Source organism: Chiloscyllium plagiosum, unplaced genomic scaffold (assembly GCF_037043375.1).
Source record: "Chiloscyllium plagiosum isolate Xiang-an unplaced genomic scaffold, Cpla_swu_hap1 HiC_scaffold_1, whole genome shotgun sequence".
NCBI classification, from domain to species: Eukaryota; Metazoa; Chordata; class Chondrichthyes; order Orectolobiformes; family Hemiscylliidae; genus Chiloscyllium; species Chiloscyllium plagiosum.
In genome coordinates, this window is record NW_028270139.1 from 168,926,762 (window position 1) to 168,950,663 (window position 23,902).

The 23,902-nt window shown below is 48.1% G+C and overlaps 1 pseudogene; it reads left to right on the forward strand.

Moving 5' to 3' along the window:
• The window catches only part of LOC148152288 (uncharacterized), a 41,509-nt pseudogene that overhangs the window by 7,811 nt on the left and 9,796 nt on the right, over positions 1-23,902 (forward strand).

Genomic DNA, 23,902 nt, shown 5'->3' on the forward strand with positions numbered 1-23,902 from the left:
TTGGTCAACATGGAGGATTTGGACCGAAGAGTCATACAGCTTGGAAACAGACCCTATGACAGTGGACAATACCTGGGGTAGAGAGAAGGTGATACTCCGGAGGGAAGCAATACCTGGGGTAGAGAGGGGCTCAGCAGTGACACAAGGACTGCACACTAAACCAAATCAACCTCATTGTTACTAGATTCGTAACACCAGCAGAAACCTGAACCAACATGCAGCTACAGAGAACAGTAACCTTCTAACTATACTGCCATATACTACAATTTCATTCATTTTTAATACAGACCCCACACCCCACACTGACTTGAATAAGATGCTTTGACCAGTTTGCTCATCCACCCTGCAAACCTTCCCTATGGGCATTGTGGATCTACCTACAGCATGTGGACTGCTGCAGTTCAAGAAGGCAGCTCACCACCACCTTCTCAAGGGCAACTAGGGATGGGTAATAAATGCTGGCCTAGTTAGCAACCACCACGTCCCACAATTGCTTATAAAGAAAATGCTCTCATTCACATAAATTACAAAGACATCAAAGGGAAATGGGCAAAGAGGGAAGACAAATGTAATGTTGGCTTTTATTTTAAGGGCAAAGCGTATAAAAATGTAGTTTTGCTAAAGCGATAGAAAGCACTAGAGTCATACAGCATGGGCACAGGCCCTTTGGTCCAACTCATCCATACCAATCAGGTTTCCTAAACTGAAGTAGTTACATTTGCCTATTCTTGTACCTATGCAAATGTCTTTTAAATAATGAAATTGTTCCTGTATCCACCATTCCCTCTGGCACCTTGTTCCACATACTCACCACCCTCTGCCTGAAAAAGTTGCCCCTACCCCTTCAGGTCTTTGTTAAATCTTGCCACTCTCATCTTAAACCTATACTGTCTCATTTTGGACCCACCGTTGGAATACTGTGAACAGTTTAGGATCCCATATTTAAGGAATGGTATACTAGCATTAGAGATGGAAATGTGTTGCTGGAAAAGCGCTGCAGGTCAGGCAGCATCTAGGGAACAGGAGAATCGACGTTTCGGGCATTAGCCCTTCTTCAGGGCTGCGCTTTTCCAGCAACACATTTCCATCTCTGATCTCCAGCATCTGCAGACCTCACTTTCTCCATACTAGCATTAGAGGCAGCCCAGAGAAGGTTCACTAGACTAATGTCACATATGGAGGGACTGTCAGAGTAGAAAGGTTTCCCCTTGTGGGACAGTCTAGGAGCAGAGGGTGTAATCTCAGAATAAGGAGTCACACAATGAAGACAGCAGGATTTCTTCTCTCAGAGGGGGAGTGAACCTGTGGAGTTCCTTGTTGCAGAGGGCTGTTGAAGTGGAGTCATTAAGCATATTCAAGGCTGAGCTGCAGGTAATTCTGGGATAACGCTTGTTTCGTCAGCGCGATTTGGCTATACCTTTACCGAAGAACTGGGAACGGTATTTTGGAGAATGCTTACCTCTGTTTGCAGTAGTGTGGTTCCAGAAGGGATTGGTTCACGAGCTTCATTGTGTGCAGCCTCTAATGTCAGCTGCCAACAGAGCAGCTTTCTGTGAGAGGTACTGTACAGAGAGCAGCTTTCTGAGATTTTTTAAAATGTACTATGTAAATTTACTTCTGTTTTGTTAATAAATATGATTTGAACCTTCATTCAGGCTGTGCTATACTTTGTGTTAGACTTTTGGGTGATTTTTGAGCGATCGTGAGAGTTTTGTTTTTGGTGGTCTGCCCCTAACCTTACTTTTCCCATGGGGCGCATTATTTCTATTCAGTGAGGTTTTGCTGGAACGCAACAACGGTTATTGGGGAAAAGCAGGATCTGAGCATTATCAGATCTCACTGAATAAATGGAAAAGTCGATGTGTGTGGACATTGAAGCATTCTTGGAGGTTTTTAAACAAATTTTTTATTCTTTCAAACAAAGGGAACGATGTCACGTTCTGCGGCACAGAGGTCTCGTCTAGAGAAAGGCCGGACCGTGTCAGCAGCTGTGAGCACTCCAGCGTCTGTGGTAGAAATCATACCTGGTCGCTTCACGGAAAATGACTGGCTCTCTATGGTTAGCACTGAAGATGCAGAATGTCAAATTGGGGACATCATCGATGACATTGTGAATCAAGTATTGGATGGTTGTTACAGAGTATACATTGAAAAACAGGTAAGGCTGATGGAGGCTAGGGTGAGCGCGGGTCACGGTGTTAATGTGCCTAATGGATAGTCCCTGTGGGATAATCTGCGAGGTGCAGGATGGTGTTAAGGGACTTGGTGGTATAGAAGGGGGTGTGGCGGTGATAGTGATTTGATGTTTGGAGGAACCCAGTGACTTTCAAACTAATGGAGAATGGTCCCAATGTTTGGCTGGGGAGTGAGGATATTCACAGTGCCTGTCTAGGGAGAGGGGATGGTTAGACCACGTGTTGATGAAGTGGGGATAGTCGCATTGGAGAGAGGAGACTGTCGCAATGTCTGTCCGGGGAGTGAGGATGGTCACAGTGTCTGTCAGGGATTGGGAATGGTTACAGTAACTGGGGAGAGGGGGATGGTCGCAGTGTCTTTCTGGGGAATGGAGGATGGTCACAGTGTCTGTCTGGGATTGGGAATGGTTGCAGTAACTGGGGAGAGGGGGATAGTCGCAGTGTCTGTCTGGGGAATGGAGGATGGTCACAGTGTCTGTCTGGGATTGGGAATGGTTGCAGTAACTGGGGAGAGGGGGATAGTCGCGGTGTCTGTCTGGGGAATGGGGAATGGTCACAGTGTCTTTCTGGGGAGAGGAAATGGTCGCAGTGGCTGTCTGGGAAGTGAGGATAGTCGCAGTGTCTGTCTGGGGAGAGGGGGATGGTCACAGTGTCTGTCTGGGGAGAGGGGATGGTCACAGTGTCTGTCTGGGGAGAGGGAATGGTCACAGTGTCTGTCTGGGGTGTGAGGACAGTCGCACTGTCTATGTGGGGAGAGGGGATGGTCACAGTGTCTGTCTGGGGAGAGAGGATGGTCACAGTGTCTGTCTGGGGAGAGGGAATGGTCACAGTGTCTGCCTGGGGTGTGAGGACAGTCGCACTGTCTGTCTGGGGAGAGGGGGATGGTCACAGTGTCTGTCTGGGGTGTGCGGACAGTCGCACTGTCTGTCTGGGGAGAGGGGATGGTCACAGTGTCTGTCTGGGGAGAGGGGATGGTCACAATGTCTGTCTGGAGAGAGGGGATGGTCACAGTGTCTGTCTGGGGAGAGGGAATGGTCACAGTGTCTGTCTGGGGAGAGGGGATGGTCACAGTGTCTGTCTGGGGTGTGAGGACAGTCGCACTGTCTGTCTGGGGAGAGGGGGATGGTCACAGTGTCTGTCTGGGGTGTGAGGACAGTCGCACTGTCTGTCTGGGGAGAGGGGATGGTCACAGTGTCTGTCTGGGGTGTGAGGATGGTCACACTGTCTGTCTGGGGAGTGAGGATGGTCACAGTGTCTGTCTGGGAAGTGAGGACAGTCGCACTGTCTGTCTGGGGTGTGAGGATGGTCACACTGTCTGTCTGGGGAGTGAGGATGGTCACAGTGTCTGTCTGGGAAGTGAGGACAGTCGCACTGTCTGTCTGGGGAGAGGGGATGGTCACAGTGTCTGTCTGGAGAGAGGGAATGGTCACAGTGTCTGTCTGGGGAGTGAGGATGGTCACAGTGTCTGTCTGGGGAGAGGGGGATGGTCACAGTGTCTGTCTGGGGAGAGGGGATGGTCACAGTGTCTGTCTGGGGAGAGGGAATGGTCACAGTGTCTGTCTGGGGAGTGAGGATGGTCACAGTGTCTGTCTGGGGTGTGAGGACAGTCGCACTGTCTGTCTGGGGAGTGAGGATGGTCACAGTGTCTGTCTGGGGAGAGGGAATGGTCACAGTGTCTGTCTGGGGAGTGAGGATGGTCACAGTGTCTGTCTGGGGAGAGGGAATGGTCACACTGTCTGTCTGGGGAGTGAGGATGGTCACAGTGTCTGTCTGGGGTGTGAGGACAGTCGCACTGTCTGTCTGGGGAGTGAGGATGGTCACAGTGTCTGTCTGGGGAGAGGGAATGGTCACACTGTCTGTCTGGGGAGTGAGGATGGTCACAGTGTCTGTCTGGAGAGAGGGGATGGTCACAGTGTCTGTCTGGGGAGTGAGGATGGTCACAGTGTCTGTCTGGGGTGTGAGGCTAGTCGCACTGTCTGTCTGGGGAGAGGGAATGGTCACACTGTCTGTCTGGGGAGTGAGGATGGTCACAGTGTCTGTCTGGGGTGTGAGGACAGTCGCACTGTCTGTCTGGGGAGTGAGGATGGTCACAGTGTCTGTCTGGGGAGAGGGAATGGTCACACTGTCTGTCTGGGGAGTGAGGATGGTCACAGTGTCTGTCTGGGGAGAGGAAATGGTCACACTGTCTGTCTGGGGAGTGAGGATGGTCACAGTGTCTGGGGAGAAGGAATGGTCACACTGTCTGTCTGGGGAGTGAGGATGGTCACAGTGTCTGTCTGGAGAGAGGGGATGGTCACAGTGTCTGTCTGGGGAGTGAGGATGGTCACAGTGTCTGGGGAGAAGGAATGGTCACACTGTCTGTCTGGGGAGTGAGGATGGTCACAGTGTCTGTCTGGAGAGAGGGGATGGTCACAGTGTCTGTCTGGAGAGAGGGGATGGTCACAGTGTCTGTCTGGGGAGTGAGGATGGTCACAGTGTCTGTCTGGGGTGTGAGGCTAGTCGCACTGTCTGTCTGGGGAGAGGAAATGGTCACAGTGTCTGGGGAGAGGCGATGGTCGCACTGTCTGTCTGGGGAGAGGGGATGGTTACAGTGTCTGTCTGGTGAGAGCGACCCCAGCGAGTTTGGAGGGCCGTTCAATTCAAGTGCTGTCCCCTTGTCTCACTGCCCCATTCATACCGATCCTTCTCATTTCCTTGTCCTTTCCTCAGCTGCTGCCATTCACCATCAGTCAGGCGAAGGATGCCATCCTGCGAATTATTGAGTGGCAGTGCCTGATGTATGATCCAGGAGAGCGAAACGTGGCACTGGATCCAAACTGGCAGGAAGATGATGAACCCGTTGCTTATCTCACCGATTCCTGGGCTCAGGGCTCAGTGCCAGTGGTGAGGAAAACTTCAACACCAACTCAGGTGGAACAGGTAGAATAGACCCAGATCAAAGTTGCTGTTCAACAACAATTACATCGTTGTTTTGTTCCTGAACTGACAATGCAAAGAATTTCAGTAAACATGAACATGGAGTTGTTGGGCTGTTGAAACCCAACTGGTTCATTGGTATCTTTTGAGATAGGAATCTCGTGGCTGAAACCTTTAGCTGGTCTGGGTCTATGTTATATGTGACTCCGTCCCGGCAGTGTGGTTAAATCTTTACTCTCCTCAGAAATGTTTCTGCAAGGCGTTTACTTGTATGCAAAACCAATACGAGATGTCAGCCATGTCAGTGAGATTTGTATGTGGTGTTTGACTTTCAAAGAATTCCCCTTGAGTTCAACCGATCGTGGAATTAAACTTTGATGTGCTGGAGACCAAAATTATAGCAGCCCATTGGTGGTGTAAGCTGCAGCAAGTTATAGAAGACCCTGCTTTCAGCACCTAGATCCTAATTTGGGAATTTTATCCAAACCCTCATTGCCTTCCTCCTTCTGTTTCTAATATTCCTGCTTCAACTTTTGAAGATCCTTGAACTGGTTTTGTATAATGCAGGCTGCTTAATATACACAGTCTCTCACATTGCAGGCTTAGCTCAGCATAGCTGATTGTCATTGCTTTTAAAAGACAATGGTCTGGCATGAGGTTTGACTTCAGAGTGAGGGTCCAATTGTGCAGTGTGCCCTGTTGTTTTGAGCATGTATGCAGTGACCTCTCAGTACCTGAAGTTATCATGAACTGGGACAGTTATAGATTCATAGAGTCATAAAGATGTTTAGCACAGAAACAGACCTTTCAAGTCCAACTCATCCATGCCAACCAGATATTCTAAATAAATCTAGTCCCATTTGCCAGCATTTGGCCCATATCCCTCTTAACCCTTCCTATTCATATACTCATCCAGATGCCTTTTAAATGTTTCACTTGTACCAGCCTCTACCACTTCCTCTGGCAGCTCACAGAGTTCAGACTGACCCACCATCCGTCACTCATCAGATCCCCACTCAGCAATATTAACTTCACCCTCTGTGACCCCCCTGCCCCAACTCTCCATGACTCCTTCTCTCCACCCTCAGAAAACTCTGCTCCTAACCTTCAGAACTCCATACACTGAATGCTGTCTTGAGACTCCTATCGACTCTCCAAGACTCCCTCAACTCTCAACGTGACTCCCTCTGTTCTCCCAGTAACTCCCTCTGCTGTTCCCATGACTCTCTCTGTGAGGGATAGGAAATATTTGCTGTGCCTTGCTAGGACTCCCTCAGTACTGAACCTCCGACAGTGCCGCACTCCCACAGTATTGACCCTTTGACAATGTAGCACTCCCTCAGTACTGACTCTCTGACAGTGCAGCACTCCCTCAGTACTGAACCTCCGACAGTGCCGCACTCCCACAGTATTGACCCTCTGACAGTGCAGCACTCCCTCAGTACTGACTCTCTGACAGTGAGGCACTCCATCAGTACTGACCCTCTGACAATGTAGCACTCCCTCAGTACTGACTCTCTGACAGTACGACACTCCCTCAGTACTGACCCTCTGACAATGTAGCACTCCCTCAGTACTGACTCTCTGACAGTACGACACTCCCTCAGTACTGACCCTCTGACAGTGCAGCACTCCTTCAGTACTGACCTTCTGACAGTGCGGCACTCCCTCAGTACTGACTCTCTGACAGTACGGCACTCCCTCAGTACTGACCCTCTGACAGTGCGGCACTCCCTCAGTACTGACCCTCTGACAGTACGGCACTCCCTCAGTACTGACCCACTGACAGTGCAGCACTCCTTCAGTACTGACTCTCTGACCCTCTACATTGCACCTTCTGTTCTGACGTGTCGATAATGGAACACTCCCTCAATATTGACCCTCTGACACTGAGACACTTCCTCGGTTCTGACCCAGTCCTGACCCTCTGACACTGAGACACTTCCTCGGTTCTGACCCAGTCCTGACCCTCTGACAGTGAGACACTCCCTCGGTTCTGACCTAGTCCTGACCCTCTGACAGTGAAGAGTTCCATTAGTACTGGTCCTCTAAGAGAGCATTGCTCCTCCAGTATTGACCCTCTGACAGTGTATCACTCCCACAGTACTGATCCTCTGACAGTGCGGCACTCCCTCAGAAACAGCCCCCTGACAGTGCACGGCTGCCTCAGTGTTGAACTTCCAACAATGCAGAATTCATTCAGTACTGACATTTGACAGTGTAGAACTCCCACCATCCTCCACTCTGACAGTACGGCACTCCATCAGGACTGACCCTCTGACAGTGCAGCACTCCCTCAGTACTGACCCTCTGACAGTGAGGCACTCCCTCAGTACTGACTCTCTGACAGTGCAGCACTCCCTCAGTACTGACCCTCTGACCGTGCAGCACTCCCTCAGTACTGACCCTCTGACAGTGAGGCACTCCCTCAGTACTGACCCTCTGACAGTGAGGCACTCCCTCAGTACTGACCCTCTGACAGTGCAGCACTCCCTCAGTACTGACTCTCTGACAGTACGGCACTCCATCAGTACTGACCCTCTGACAGTGCAGCACTTCCTCAGTACTGACCCTCTGATAGTGAGGCACTCCCTCAGTACTGACTCTCTGACAGTGCGGCACTCCCTCAGTACTGACCCTCTGACAGTACGGCACTCCATCAGTACTGACCCTCTGACAGTGCAGCACTCCCTCAGTACTGACCCTCTGACAGTGCAGCACTCCCTCAGTACTGACCCTCTGACAGTGAGGCACTCCCTCAGTACTGACTCTCTGACAGTGCGGCACTCCCTCAGTACTGGCCCTCTGACAGTGCAGCACTCCCTCAGCACTGACCCTCTGACAGTGCGGCACTCCCTCAGTACTGACCCTCTGACAGTGCGGCACTCCATCAGTACTGACCCTCTGACAGTGCAGCACTCCCTCAGTACTGACCCTCTGACAGTGAGGCACTCCCTCAGTACTGACTCTCTGACAGTGCGGCACTCCCTCAGTACTGACCCTCTGACAGTGCAGCACTCCCTCAGTACTGACTCTCTGACAGTGCGGCATTCCCTCAGTACTGACCGTCCGACAATGCATCACTCCTTCAGTACTGACCCTCTGACAGTGCAGCACTCCATCAGTACTGTCTCTCTGACAGTACGGCACTCCTTCAATACTGACCCTCCGACAGTACGGCACTCCCACAGTAGTGATCCTCCAATGGTGAGGCACTCCCTCAGTACTGACCCTCTGACAGTGAGGCACTCTCTCAGTACTGACCCTCTGTGTGGCACTCCCACAGTACTGATCCTCTGACAGTGCGGCACTCCCTCAGAAACAGCCCCCTGACAGTGCACGGCTCCCTCAGTGTTGAACTTCCAACAATGCAGAATTCATTCAGTACTGACATTTGACAGTGTAGAACTCCCACCATCCTCCACTCTGACAGTACGGCACTCCATCAGTACTGACCCTCTGACAGTGCAGCACTCCCTCAGTACTGACCCTCTGACAGTGAGGCACTCCCTCAGTACTGACTCTCTGACAGTGCAGCACTCCCTCAGTACTGACCCTCTGACCGTGCAGCACTCCCTCAGTACTGACCCTCTGACAGTGAGGCACTCCCTCAGTACTGACCCTCTGACAGTGAGGCACTCCCTCAGTACTGACCCTCTGACAGTGCAGCACTCCCTCAGTACTGACTCTCTGACAGTACGGCACTCCATCAGTACTGACCCTCTGACAGTGCAGCACTTCCTCAGTACTGACCCTCTGATAGTGAGGCACTCCCTCAGTACTGACTCTCTGACAGTGCGGCACTCCCTCAGTACTGACCCTCTGACAGTACGGCACTCCATCAGTACTGACCCTCTGACAGTGAGGCACTCCCTCAGTACTGACCCTCTGACAGTGCAGCACTCCCTCAGTACTGACCCTCTGACAGTGAGGCACTCCCTCAGTACTGACTCTCTGACAGTGCGGCACTCCCTCAGTACAGGCCCTCTGACAGTGCAGCACTCCCTCAGCACTGACCCTCTGACAGTGCGGCACTCCCTCAGTACTGACTCTCTGACAGTGCAGCACTCCCTCAGTACTGACTCTCTGACAGTACGGCACTCCCTCAGTACTGACTCTCTGACAGTGCGGCACTCCCTCAGTACTGACCCTCTGACAGTGCGGCACTAACTCAGTACTGACCCTCTGACAGTGAGGCAGTACCTCAATACTGACCCTCTGACAATGAGGCAGTCCCTCAGTAATGACCCTCTGACAGTGTGGCACTCCCTCAGTACTGACCCTCAGATAGTGAGGCACTCCCTCAGTACTAACCCTCTGACAGTGAGGCACTCCCTCAGTACTGACCCTCCAACAGTGCAGGACTCCCTCAGTACTGATCCTCTGATAGTGCAGCACTCCCTCAGTACTGTCTCTTGGACAGTGCAGCACACCGTCAGTACTGACCCTCCAACAGTGCAGCACTCCTTCCGTAATGACCCTCCAACAGTGTGGCAATCCTTCAGTACTGACCCTCCAACAATGCAGCACTCCCTCCGTAATGACCCTCCGACAGTGTGGCACTCCTTCAGTACTGATCCTCCGATAGTGCAGCTTACCTCAGTACTGATGCTTCGTGCTGTCTGCTCAAGAATAATGATTACTGATGGCAGTCATATGAAATGACTGGAATTGAGGCAGAGAGATGAAAGTATTTCAACGTCCATATTTGTTTTGAATTAGGAAATCTATGATGAGGCTTCTCGAGATACCATCTGTTTGGTTATGGAGGATCAAGGACACTCTTATGATCAGTTCTTTGGCCGCAATGCTAAATCGGAATGTGGGAGCACTCAGCAGGAACATGGCGGTGTGCAGCCTCTACCTTCAATCTGCAAAGAGCTAATGGGCTATCACCTGGATTCTGAAAAGGTAATCAAGTGCCAAAACAGAACTCTGTGCTAATTTGCACATTGGTACTGTCAATTCAGTCCTTAAGAATTTTTGACATACTACCTGAACAGTGTGCAAATTAGCATAGGATCAAACAGAGCAAGAATTGAATGCAATGCGCAGAGAGGTGAGCAGAACACTCAGTTCATGTGGCATTAGCATTAGCATCAGAGTGAAGAGAAGCTGTCGATGAGATCCAATTAACAATGTTGTGGGTGGTTTGTGGAGGGAAGGGGAATTTCATAAACCTCAAGTAAAAAGTTAACTCCATAGACTCCAAATGGTATAAAAACTATCAGAGGAAGAAACAAATCATCGAGGGCCGAAGGTACTGCGCTGTCATGTTCAAAGAAATTAACAGTAGTAGCCAGTCAGTGAATTGAGCTATCAGGGAAAATGGTAAAAACTTAAATTTAGTCTATAGAATCATCAGATGTTGGAGCAGAAGGAGGCCAATCAGCCCATTGAGTCTGTACCGCTATTCAGTGAAATCAAGGCTGGTCTGATCACCCTCAACTCCACTTTCCTGACTTTCCCCATAATACTTGATTCCATTCCTGATGAAAAATCTATTTATCGCAGCCTTGAATACACTTAACAAACCAGCCACAACACATCCATGCGGTCACGAATTACACAGCACCTATACATGACCTCACACTGAACTGTGAGCGCAGTAGTGACCTATACACGACCTCACACTGAACTGTGACCGCAATAGTGACCTATACACGACCTCACACTGAACTGTGACCCCACACTGACCTATACACGACTTCACACTGAACTGTGACCGCAATAGTGACCTTACACAACCTCACACTGAACTATGACCTATACATGACCTCACACTGAACTATGACTGCAATAGTGACCTATACACGACCTCACACTGAACTGTGACCGCAATAGTGACCTTACATGACCTCACACTGAACAATGACCTATACATGATCTCACACTGAACTGTGACCGCAATAGTGACCTATTTATGACCTCACACTGAACTGTGACTGCAAGTGACCTATACACGACCTCGCACTGAACTGTGACTGTCACACTGACCTATATACGACTTCACACTGAATTGTGTCCGCAATAGTGACCTATACACAACTTCACACTGAACTGTGACCACAATCGTGACCTTACACGACCTCCCACTGAACAGTGACCTATACAGGACTCACACTACATGACCTCACACTGAACTATGACCGCAATACTGACCTATACACGACCTCACACTGAACTGTGACCGCAATAGTGACCTTACATGACATCACACTGAACAATGACCTATACACGACTTCACACTGAACTGTGACTGCAATAGTGACCTTACACGACCTCACACTGAACAATGACCTATACATGACCTCACACTGAACTGTGACCGCAATAGTGACCTATTCATGACCTCACACTAAACTGTGACTGCAACAGTGACCTATACACGACCTCACACTGAAATGTGACTGTAACACTGACCTATATACGACTTCACACTGAACTGTGACCGCAATAGTGACCTATACACGACTTCACACTGAACTGTGACCACAACATTGACCTATACACGACTTCACACTCAACTGTGACTGCAATAGTGACCTATACACAACCTCACACTGAACTGTGTCCGCAATAGTGACCTATACACAACCTCACACTGAACTGTGACCGCAATAGTGACCTATACACAACCACACACTGAACTGTAACCGCAATAGTGACCTATACACAACCACACACTGAACTGTGACCGCAATAGTGACCTATACACAACCACACACTGAACTGTAACCGCAATAGTGACCTATACACAACCACACACTGAACTGTGACCGCAATAGTGACCTATACACAACCACACACTGAACTGTGTCCGCAATAGTGACCTATACACAACCACACACTGAACTGTAACCGCAACAGTGACCTATACACAACCTCACACTGAACTGTAACCGCAACAGTGACCTATACACAACCTCACACTGAACTGTGACCGCAACAGTGACCTATACACAACCTCACACTGAACTGTGACCGCAATAGTGACCTGTACACAACCGCACACTGAACTGTGTCCGCAACAGTGACCTATACACAACCGCACACTGAACTGTAACCGCAATAGTGACCTATACACAACCTCACACTGAACTGTGTCCGCAACAGTGACCTGTACACAACCTCACACTGAACTGTGACCGCAACAGTGACCTGTACACAACCTCACACTGAACTGTGACCGCAACAGTGACCTGTACACAACCTCACACTGAACTGTGACCGCAACAGTGACCTATACACAACCTCACACTGAACTGTGACCGCAACAGTGACCTGTACACAACCTCACACTGAACTGTGACCGCAACAGTGACCTGTACACAACCTCACACTGAACTGTGACCGCAACAGTGACCTATACACAACCTCACACTGAACTGTGACCGCAATAGTGACCTATACACAACCTCACACTGAACTGTGACCGCAATAGTGACCTATACACAACCACACACTGAACTGTAACCGCAACAGTGACCTATACACAACCTCACACTGAACTGTGTCCGCAATAGTGACCTATACACAACCTCACACTGAACTGTGTCCGCAACAGTGACCTATACGTGACCTCACACTGAACTGTGGCCGCAACAGTGACCTGTACACGACTTCACACTGAACTGTGACTGCAACACTGACCAATACACGACCTCACACTGAACTGTAACCGCAACACTGACCTATACATGACCTCAGACTGAACTGTGACCGCAACAGTGACCTATACACGACTTCACAATAAACTATGACAGCAACAGTGACCTATACACAACTGCACACTGAACTATCAGTAAATGTTGATATTGCCCAGACTGTGAAGCTAGAGGTGGTTTTACAGACTTGGAGAGGTGGTGCAAAAGTCCCCTGACGACAATGCACTTACCAATGCATATGCCCCAATGATTTAACCAATGGAATACCTGGTCCCAGTGATCTCTTTGTTTGCCACATCCATCACCTCAGCACAACGGCTGCTGCTTGCTCTGACGCCTTACATCATTGTTGTTCTGCTAGCTTCCTCCTCAAAGGACAGAATTCATGGTGCCTGATGATGTCTGGCTGGTTGACCTGAATCCTAACATATTGAAGATACTATAATCATTCCAAAGATTTCGGAAAAGCAGTTGATATTCGGAGGAAATGGACCAGAAGCCAAGCTGAAGGAAACCCCAGGAGCAGGGTCTGTCCCTAATGGGAAATAGGGAGTGTGAGAAACCATCGAGAGAGCTGGGACCCACAGGAATGGCCAGAGCAGTGTCGGCAGTGCCTCTGGGCTTGGAGGCCCGACGTGTGGACTCCTGAAGTGGCAGCGAGGTTTCGGCTGTAGTAACGGTGGTGAGGGGACTCTTGGCTACAGTAGGCCTGGATGTGGACTCTTTCGGCAGCAGCAGGTCACTGAGTGCAACCGTATCAGTGCCTGGAACAGGCGTCCCAACTGCGGTTGGCCCAGAGCGGGCATCTTGCAGAATTCCTAGATGTGAGAGGTAATTTCGGTTTAAACTTTAAGATGTGCCTGGACCACAGACTGATCTATAATAAAAGACAAAACTTTTGTTTCTTTTCTAACAACCATTTTATATACTCAAAAGTAGAATAGTTTAAATTGTGCAGAATGCTGACAATTTGTGAGTGATAGTAAAAACAAGCAGGCTCTTGATTGATGAAGCCATTCACACAGCAGGGAAGGATAAGACTCCAGGATGGGAGAACGACTTGAGACATCTGTTTCAGATTAAAGCCTTTGACTGATAAGACTACAGGGTGAGAAAAACAACAAACTTTGGAGACTCTGGAGCCTTTTGTTGCAGACTTTGTGATAAAAATAATGATGTTTTTAAGAATGTGAACCTCATGGCTTGTTGGAGCCAAGGAGAGGAGGGACTTGTGCTATATATAATGGAGACTTTGTAAGCCTCAGCGCGCCTTTTCTTTAAGGGTGCCCGACTCTGCAGACTTGACTTGTTAATAAAACTTTGTTTTCCTGAATTTGTCTAGAGCGATTATTGAGAAGCGATTTTCGTTTCTAACAACTTGGGGGCTCGTCATCCGGGATCAACACTCCGGCCGCAAGGGGAGTTGAGGAAGGATATCGGAGAAGGTGCACCCTGCTGAGTTCAGCAGTCCCCGATTCCTTGCTTGTCGCCCCGCGCGGTTTGAGCGAGTGATATCCGGGAGGCTCAGGAAAACAAAGGAGGGGTGTACCCGAGGCAGTGGGGACGGTTAACGATCGAGTAATTTCGGTGCACCGAACCCAGGTAAGAAAAAACTTGCGGGGACCGTGTTTCCGGAGGACTGGGTACCTACGGGGTGCCTGTGGATTTTTTCTACAGAGACGTGGGACTCAGGAATCTAGAGACCGGGGCTCGCCTGTGAGGGATTTTGCAGAGACCGTGTTTGAGGAGGAACGTGTACCTACGGGGTGCCTGTGATTTGTGTCACAGAGACGTAGGACACAGGAATCCAAAGACCGGGGGTGCCTGCAAAGGAACCTGGGCGATCACGGGACTGAAGGTCCGGGAATTGGCTACATTGTGATAGATTATCACGGGAAAAATATGAAGTCCTCGGAAATGGGAAATAAGGGATCTAAGGTGATTAAGGGAAAGGTAGGCTTAAACAGGGACAATGACACATACCCCGGGGTACCTGACGATAGTCCGTTAGGGAAAATGCTAAATAATTGGGATCAGGGTGGAAGAAAGGGAAAATCTAAAAGGAAGATGGTAAAATACTGTCAAAAGTGGTCCCAGAAACCTATTCAGGGCGACTCAGTGTGGTGGCCTAGATTCGGTACTGACGAAGACTGGGTCCGGCAAGCCGTCATTTTATATGTCAATTCAAAACCTGATGTTAATCTGGAAGAAAGTGATTATGCCCTTTGTTGGCTGCCGGTTACGATATCTTGCCAAATGCAGGTAACTAATAAAGACTCGAAAGGGCAGAAAGAATGGGACCCTTTAGATCACTTACCGCCGCCCTACGTGACCCCGTCTGCCCCACAGAATGTTCCTTCAGGTGACGACGATTCAGGGGAAGGGGAAGAAAATGGGGAGGAACCACCAGGTGCCTCAGGAGTACAGACTAGATCTCAAGCTGAAAAGAGTCACAGACGGAACTCTGTCCCGATTGCAAGAATGAATCCACTCCGGGAAGTGCCCATGGGAGGCGAGGAAGGAAGGACGGGATATGTGAACGTTCCCTTGACGAGTACTGAAGTACGGAATTTCAGGAGGGAGATGAAGGGTCTACTAGAGGACCCCATGGGACTTGCTGAACAATTGGATCAGTTCCTGGGTCCGAATACTTACACGTGGGAAGAGATGTGTTCCATCATGAAAACATTGTTCTCTAGCCAGGAGCGTCAGATGATACGACAAGCTGCGCTCTTGGTCTGGGAGAGAGAGGGGGGAGAAGGAGGGGAGCAGAAGTTTCCCCTCACCGACCCCGAGTGGGATAAGAACACGGAGGGAGGACGGCGCAACATGAGAGACATGCGGGAATATTGGATAAAAGGAATAAGACACGCAGCCCCGAAGGGGCACAATTTTACCAAGGCCTTTGGTAATCATCAAAACCCGGAGGAAACCCCTACGGACTTCCTAGACAGGATTAGGAAGTTTGCAGCAGTTTGCTGGGGTGGACCCTGAGACGGACGTGGGGCAACAACTCATACGGGTAGAGTTTGTATCAAAAGCCTGGCCGGACATTGCCCTATTGAGGATACGTACGGCACCTCGCCGAGATGTCGGGGTTTCCCCCTATGAAATGCTGTTCGGATTACCGTATTGGAGTAAGGTTGATGGATGTCCCACTCTACAAGGGGGGGGATGTATTTATCCGAACCTATTTACTGGCCTTATCCCGTTCTTTTGCAGAACTCCGGAGGAAAGGTCTCCTGGCTCAGACTCCGCCGCTCGACTTCCTCCTGCATAAGGTGGAGCCCGGAGATTGGATACTTGTTAAAACCAGGAAGGCCGAAAAGCTCCAGCCGCGGTGGGAAGGACCGTTCCTGGTTCTGTTAACAACTGAAGCAGCTGTTCGGACGAAAGAAAAAGGGTGGGTCCACGCATCAAGGATAAAGGGGCCTGTTCCGCCTGAAGAAGAAAGCACCTGGACATGCGAGCAAGGGGACAAGCCGTTGTCGGTAAAACTGAAAAGACAGCAATAATGAACTCTACTTGGACTGTATTGGTGGGGATATTGATCAGTTTACTCCTGTATGTGGGGGAGGGTGAGGGGAGATGTGACAAATGTCGAACTACAGTAAGACTTGGGACTCGAATCTATTCGGGATCATTTGTGTCCCATTCCTATGTGGACGATAGGTGTTACGATGTGAGTGCACGCCATGAATGTTGGGAGGATGGGAGACCCTATTATCAGGTATATAATAAAGGATACGGTGGCAAAATCCATGGATGCCCTATAAATGACCGCTGGGTGTGTATTAGCAAAACTGGGAGGTGGGACCTATCCTCCGTGTTGCTCAGGGAGCAGGTTGACAGAGTCAAGGAGACCAAGATACAGATCCCTGATCGGGGGTTGGGGAAAGAGCAAGACCGTCAGGGAACGGTCGTGCTCCCTAAAGTGCCATCTGTATACGAAGAGGTAGAAGGACAGATTGAACTCCCTGATGTTACACAAAACCTGTTTATTGATCTCACCTCTAGAATTAGCCACTGTTTTAAATGTTAGCATTGCTGGGTCTGTGGGGGGCCGCATATGTCGGAACAATGGCCGTGGACTGGTCAAAGCTTAGACATAGGGGAATTGCTGCAAACCACTTGGACTCATGACAACGACAGAAAAAGCCAGGGGTGGAGACTGACAAACAGCCCTGAGGGCCAGTTCTGTATTGAAGGCAAGGGGACCGTGAAGGTAGGGATTAGCCCCTGTCAGAATATATTGGATGCAACCACGCGAGTATGGTGGCCTGAGAATATTGCTTGGTACATTGCACACCGAGATCATCAAAATTGCATTCGGTTGCGTTCTGATTCCTCCTCTTACGAGCTAAGTGCTGACCCTTCCGATGGCATGAAAAGAGTGTGGAGCGGTGGTTGTCAGGGGAATCAATGCTGGAATAATCCTGTCCAGACTCTGCCACGGGGTCAACAATCCGAATACTGGAATTGCAGTGGTCCCGGTCCTTATGAGGGCGTCCCTGGGGTAAAGGAGTTGTGGGATGACGTTGTGAGGCAGGGAGGGCCTGCTCCAGATGGCCTATTTTGGATATGCGATAATCAGGCATACTCCAAACTGCCCATGGGATGGGCTGGGGTATGCTTCCTGGGTCTAATACGACCTGCGTTCTTCCTATTACCGCGGGAGGAAGGCGATGATTTGGGAGTTAAACTCTTTGACTCCCTGCGTAGGTCGCCAAGGGAGATCCAAGTCTGTGATTGGGGGGATGAGTGGCCACCGGCCCGGATTATTGAATACTATGGGCCGGCTACTTGGGCACAGGACGGATCATGGGGATATCGCACTCCTATCTATATGCTAAATCGAATTATCAGGCTCCAAGCAGTCGTAGAGGTCATTACTAACCGGACTGCCCTGGCCCTAGAGCTGTTGGCTCAGCAGCAGGATCAGATGAGGGCTGCTATATATCAAAACCGACTTGCCTTGGATTATCTGTTGGCCTCGGAGGGGGGTGTGTGCGGGAAATTTAACCTGACAAACTGCTGTCTAGAAATTGACGATAATGGTAAAGCGGTTTTGAAAATTTCCGATGAAATTCGGAGATTGGCCCATGTGCCAGTACAATCTTGGCGTCCTCTTAGTGGCATCGGATGGTGGGATGGTCTCCTAGGTGGTAGCTGGTGGCGCACGGCGTTGCTGGTGGTTGGGGGAGGCATGATTCTTCTTCTCGTATTACCCTGCCTAACTCCCTGTATTCAGTTTTTAATTCAGAAAAATATTTCCCGACTCCAGGCAGTGGTGGTTCCACAACATGGGACACGGGAACTTAAAGTGATGTTGCTGCGAAAGACCAAGGATTTCCCGGGCCCTTGAGGGAAGGGGGGGCTTATCTTGGTCAGGCACATCTTAAAGAAAGAAAAGGGTGGAATTGTGAGAGGTAATTTCGGTTTAAACTTTAAGATGTGCCTGGACCACAGACTGATCTATAATAGAAGACAAAACTTTTGTTTCTTTTCTAACAACCATTTTATATACTCAAAAGTAGAATAGTTTAAATTGTGCAGAATGCTGACAATTTGTGAGCGATAGTAAAAACAAGCAGGCTCTTGATTGATGAAGCCATTCACATAGCAGGGAAGGATAAGTCCTTGACTGATAAGACTCCAGGATGGGAGAACGACTTGAGACATCTGTTTCAGATTAAAGCCTTTGACTGATAAGACTACAGGGTGAGAAAAACAACAAACTTTGGAGACTCTGGAGCCTTTTGTTGCAGACTTTGTGATAAAAATAATGATGTTTTTAAGAATGTGAACCTCATGGCTTGTTGGAGCCAAGGAGAGGAGGGACTTGTGCTATATATAATGGAGACTTTGTAAGCCTCAGCGCGCCTTTTCTTTAAGGGTGCCCGACTCTGCAGACTTGACTTGTTAATAAAACTTTGTTTTCCTGAATTTGTCTAGAGCGATTATTGAGAAGCGATTTTCATTTCTAACACGAGAGCTGTGTTGGGGACCCAGACCAAGGAAGCTGAACTCTATTTAAGCACTTTACTTTTATTCTTTTGTGAGAAACAAAGCTCATGTATCAATAAGTTTCAGTCCGAGTCAAATGCTGAAGCAGCAAACTTTTATTGAAAAGTTCTTGCAAGACCGGTCTAACAAGTAGGCACACCGATCCAAAAATTACTCCACAATTTATACAATTTAATTGAGCCTCTCTTGGTACTTCCCCGTTTACTTAATTGGCCTAGCATATTACGTGTCAAACCTATCACTATTCCTTATTGTGTTCTGCCCCTGCCTAGCTGCGCTCCGCCCTTGTTTACTTCTCCCACTACTTTAAGCCTGGCGACCCTTACTCTTATTTGTTTTATCCCTTATTTGCAGCTAACTTGGCTCGTTCTGATGCCTACGTGGAGGCAATATGCCAAGGTGGCATAATTCAATGTTCTTTCCCTCCTTACCTATTTGTCTGTAACATATTCCATTGTTTGCATGCACGTTTTAGCTAACTCAGCTCTTGGCTGAAAAAAATTATACAATTGGGTAAGTTAGTTCATTACCTTGCAGAAGCAATTATGTATTCCCTTTATATAGTTTCATCTTTGTATGCACGTTTTAGCTAACTCAGCTTTTGGCTGAAGCAATTATACAATGGTGTAGGTTAGTTCATCACCTTGCAGAAGCAATTATGGCTGCAGAAACAACACTGCTTTACCTATATCCCACAATTTCATACCTCAAAATTGTGCATCACTTTTCGCTGTTATCTCTCTCAATATACGTGACAAATCATTCATTCAGATTCATTGCCATCTGAGAGGAGAAATTCTTCCTCATCTCTGTGTTTAATGGGCGAAACCATAATTCTGAGTTTATACCCCCTCGTCCTAAATTCTCAAAATGGGAAATGACCTCTCTCCACAGCTCCCTGTCGAGCCTCCGGAGAATCTTAAATAGAAGCCAGGGGCAGGATTATGCCATTCAGCCCCTCAAGCATGCTCCACCCTCCACCAGGATCATGGCTGATCCTCGATCTCAATGCCCACTTTCTCCTTTGATGCCTTTAATATTTAAAGATGTATCTATCTCTCGTTTGAATATTCTCAGTGACCTGGCCTCCTTTAGTAACAAATTCAATAGGTTCATTACCCATTAATTGAAAACATGTTCTCTCTTCTCAGTCCTAAATAGTCTACCCTGTATCCTGAGACTGTGTCCCTGGTTATGGACTTCCCTACAACGGTCTACTCTATCTAGTCCTGTTGGTATTTTCTTCATTTCAATCAAATCCCTTCACATAGTTTTAAACTCTAGTGAATATCGACCCTGTCAAAACAATTTCTCCTCATAAGATGGTCCTGCCATCAGTCTAGTGAACCTCCACTGCCCTCCCTCTAGTACACATGTCATTCAGTCATAGAGATGTACAGCACGGGAACAGACCCTTTGGTCTAATTCATCCATGCCATCTTGATATCCTAAATTAATCTAGTCCCATTTGCCAGCATTTGATCCAAATCCCTCTAACCCTTCCTATTCATACACCCATCCAGATGCCTTTTAAATATTGTAATTATACCAGCCTCCACCACTTCCTCTCACAGCTCATTCTGTACATGCACCACCCTCTGCATGGAAAAGTTGCCACTTTACGTCCCTTTTAAATCTTTCTCCTCTCACCCTAAACCTATGCTCTCTAGTTTTGGACTCGCCTACACTGGGAAAAAAAGACCTTGACTATTCACCCTATCCATGCCCCTCATGATTTTATAAATCTCTATAACGTCATCCCTCAGCCTCCGATGTTCCAGGGAAAACAGTCCCAGCCTATTCAGACTCTCCCTATAGTTCAAACCCTCCAACCCTGGCAACATACTTGTAAATCAAGTTTCACATCTTTCCGAAAGCAGGGAGACCATAACTGAATGCAGTGTTCCATAAGTGGCCTAACCAATGTTTGGTATAGCCACAAGATGACCTCCCAACTCCTATATTCAATTCACTCACCATTGAAGGCAAGCATACCAAATGCCTTTTTCACTGTCCTGTCTACCTGTGACTCTACATTCAAGGAGCTATGAACCTGCACTTCAAGGTCTCTTTGTTCAACAACACTCCTCAGGACCTTACCATTAAGTGGATAAGTCCTGTTCTGATTTGCCTTTCCAAAATGCAGCACCTCACATTTAGAACAAAGAACAAAGAAAATTTACAGCCCAGGAACAGGCCCTTTGGCCCTCCAAGCCTGAGCCAATCCAAATGTGCTGTCTAAACCTGCCGCCCAATTTCTAAGCATCTTGTATCCCTCTGCTCCCCACCTACTCATGCATCTGTCCAGATACATCTTAAATGAATCTACCGTGCCTGCCTCTATCACCTCTGCTGGAAATGCATTCCAGACACCCACCACCCTCTGTGTGAAGTATTTATCTCAGTTAAACTCCATCTGTCACTCCTCGGTCCATCTGATAAAGGTCCCATTGTACTCTGAGATAACCTTGTTCACTGATCACTGTACCACCAATTTTTGGTGCCATCTGCAAACTTACTAACTATACCTTCTATATTCACATCCAAATCCTTGCGGTACACGACTGGTCACAGGCCTCCAGTCTGAATCCTCCCACCACCACTCTTTATCTGCTACCTGCTAGCCAATTTTGTGTCCAAACGCCTAGCTCTCCCTGGATTCCATGTGATCTAACCTTGTTAACCAGGCTACATTGCAGAACCTTGTGAATGCCTTACTGAAGTCCATAGAGGTCACATCAACCTCTCTGCCCTCGTCAATAACCTTTGTCACTTCAAAAAACTGAATCAAGTTAGTGTGACATGATTTCCCACACACAAAGCCATGTTGACTATCACTCATCATTTAACCTTTAGAGAATCCTTAACTAGGATTCCCAAGTTCCTTTGTGCTTCAGATTTCAGAAGCCTTTCCTCATTTAGAAAATATTCTCCGCCTCTATTTTTCCTACCAAAATGCATAACCCCACACTTTCTCACGTTGTATTGCCTCTGCCACTTCATTGCCCCCTCACCTAGCATGTCCAAGTCCTTCTGCAGCCTCTCTGTTTCCTCAACACTACTTGTCCCTCAACCAATCTTTAAACCATCTGCAAACTCATCAACAATGGCCCTCAGTTCCTTTGTCCATATTGTTATTGTTAAAAGTTGTAGGCCCAACACTGATCCCTGCAGAACTCCAGTAGTCACTGGCTGCAGCCCAAAAAAGACCCCTTTATTCCCACTCTCTGCCTTCTGCCAGGCAGTCAATCCTCTATTCACACCAGTATCTTGTTCCTAACACAATTAGCTCTTACCTTGTTTTGCAGTCTGCTGTGTAGCATCTTGTCAAAGCACTCCACATAGATCACACCCACTGGCTCTTTTGTCTAAATTGCTCATTACCTCCTCAAAGAATTCGAATGGATTTTTCAGGCGTGACTTCCTCTTGATGAAGCCATGCTGACTCCTCCCTATTTTACCATGTAATTCCAAGTACTCTGCACTCTCATTCTTAATGATGGACTCCAAAATCTTACTAACCAGTGGATAGTTTCCTGTCTTCTGCCTCCCCCCACTTCTTAAACAGGGATGTTATATTCTTTCCAGTCACTTTCCAGTCCTCTGCGACCCTCCCTGACTCCAGTGATTTTTTTGAAAAATCACCACCAATGATGCCTCTGCAATCTCCTCAACTGGCTCCTTCAACTTTGGGCTGTAGTCCATCTGGTCTGGGTATTTATCTGCCTTCAGATCTTTCAGTTTCCTCAGCACCTTCTCTTTAGTGATAGCCAGTGCACTCCCTTCTGCCTCCTGACTCTCCACCATTTCTTTGTTCTCTATTGCTACTTTATCCAGCCTCATTTTCCGTGGTCCAATGTCCACTTTTGCCTCTCTTAACTTTTAGATATCTAAAAAAAACCTCTTGTAATATTTTTATTACTAGCTAGCTTACTCTCATTTCATTTTCTACCCCAGTATTGATTTTTTTTAGTTCTCCTCTGCTGGCTTTTAAAGACTTCCCAATCCTCTGATTTCCCACTAAACTTCACCACATTGTTTTGCTTTTACTTTTACCTTTGTGAGGTCCCCGGCCTCCCTTTTCAGTTACTTCATCCACCCTTAGTCTGCTTTTTCCTTCCTTGGGATGAATTTCTGCTGTGCCTCCCAAATTACTTTCAGAAACCTCTGCTATTGCTGCTCCACATCATCCCTGCTAGGTGGCCAGCTCCTTCCCAACGACTTTGTAGTTATCTTCACTTAATTGTAATACCGTTACATCTGATTCACTCTTCTCTCTCAGTGCAGGGTGAGTAGTATCATTTCATAGTCACTGCCCCCTTGGGGTTCCTTCACCTCCAGGTCCCTAATCAAGTCTGCCTCATTACACATCATGACATCCAGAATTACCTGTTCCCTACTGGGTCTACCACAAGCTGCTCCACAATAACATCTTATAGACTTTTCATAAGTTCCTTTTCTTGATATCCTCTACCAACCTGATTTTCCCAGTCCACCTGCGTATTGAAGTCCCTCATGTTTTTTGTAATTGTGCCTTTCTTATATACCTTTTCTATCTCCTGATTTATTTTTCTGCCCCACATCCTGAGGACTTTTAGGACGCCTGTACACAACTCCCACCAGGGCCTTCTCATTAGTTCCTCAACTCTGCCTAAACAGATTCTATACCTTCCAGCTCTATATCATTTCTTGCTATTGATTTAATTTAATTTCTTACTGACAAGATAACTCATCTCCTCTATCCATGTGCCTGTCCTCTCGATAGGATGTGGATCCTTGGATATGCAGTTCCCATCCAGAATCCCGTTGCAGCTATGTCTCTGTAATACAACATCAATTTCAGTCTGCACTATAAGCTCATTTACCTTGTTTCATGTGCATTTAAGTACAACACTATCAGTCTTGTGTTGACTGTCCCTTTCTCATTTTTGTCCCTTATCTGCTGTGCCTGAAGGTAGATTCTATTGAGAGATGGGGAACTTCTTCAACCCAACCCAATCTAGACCCACCTGCCAGCACCCGACCCATATCCCTCCAAACCCTTCCTATTCATATACCCATCCAAATGCCTTTCAAATGTTGCAATTGTACCAGCCT